This window comes from Sinocyclocheilus rhinocerous, unplaced genomic scaffold (genome assembly GCF_001515625.1).
Source record: "Sinocyclocheilus rhinocerous isolate Xijiao unplaced genomic scaffold, SAMN03320098_v1.1 scaffold259, whole genome shotgun sequence".
NCBI lineage: Eukaryota > Metazoa > Chordata > Actinopteri > Cypriniformes > Cyprinidae > Sinocyclocheilus > Sinocyclocheilus rhinocerous.
This window is the reverse complement of record NW_015635083.1, coordinates 1,050,577-1,050,811: the sequence shown is the minus strand read 5'-3', so window position 1 is coordinate 1,050,811 and position 235 is coordinate 1,050,577. Positions and strand designations below refer to the sequence as shown.

Here is a 235-nt window from a genome sequence, read left to right as displayed (position 1 = left end):
TCCCACGACTCGAGACTTGCCTCGGACTCGAGTCCCAAATTTGATGACTTGCGACTCGACTCTACATAATTAAAGAAGACTTGAGACTCGACTTAGACTTTGACAGCAATGACTCGAGACTTGACTTGGACGTGAACCCTGTGACTCAGAAAGACTTTATGATCAGATCAGAGTCGTTATTACTCTAGACGCGTCCCTGAGTGCTTGTGCTTGACTGGCAAAAAGCCAGAGACTG

At 46.8% G+C, this 235-nt stretch overlaps 1 protein-coding gene across 1 annotated transcript in view; it reads left to right on the top strand.

The window, feature by feature from the left end:
* Window positions 1–235, top strand: part of LOC107746660 (serine/threonine-protein kinase NLK) — a 52,013-nt gene that overhangs the window by 48,902 nt on the left and 2,876 nt on the right. The window lies entirely within an intron of this gene.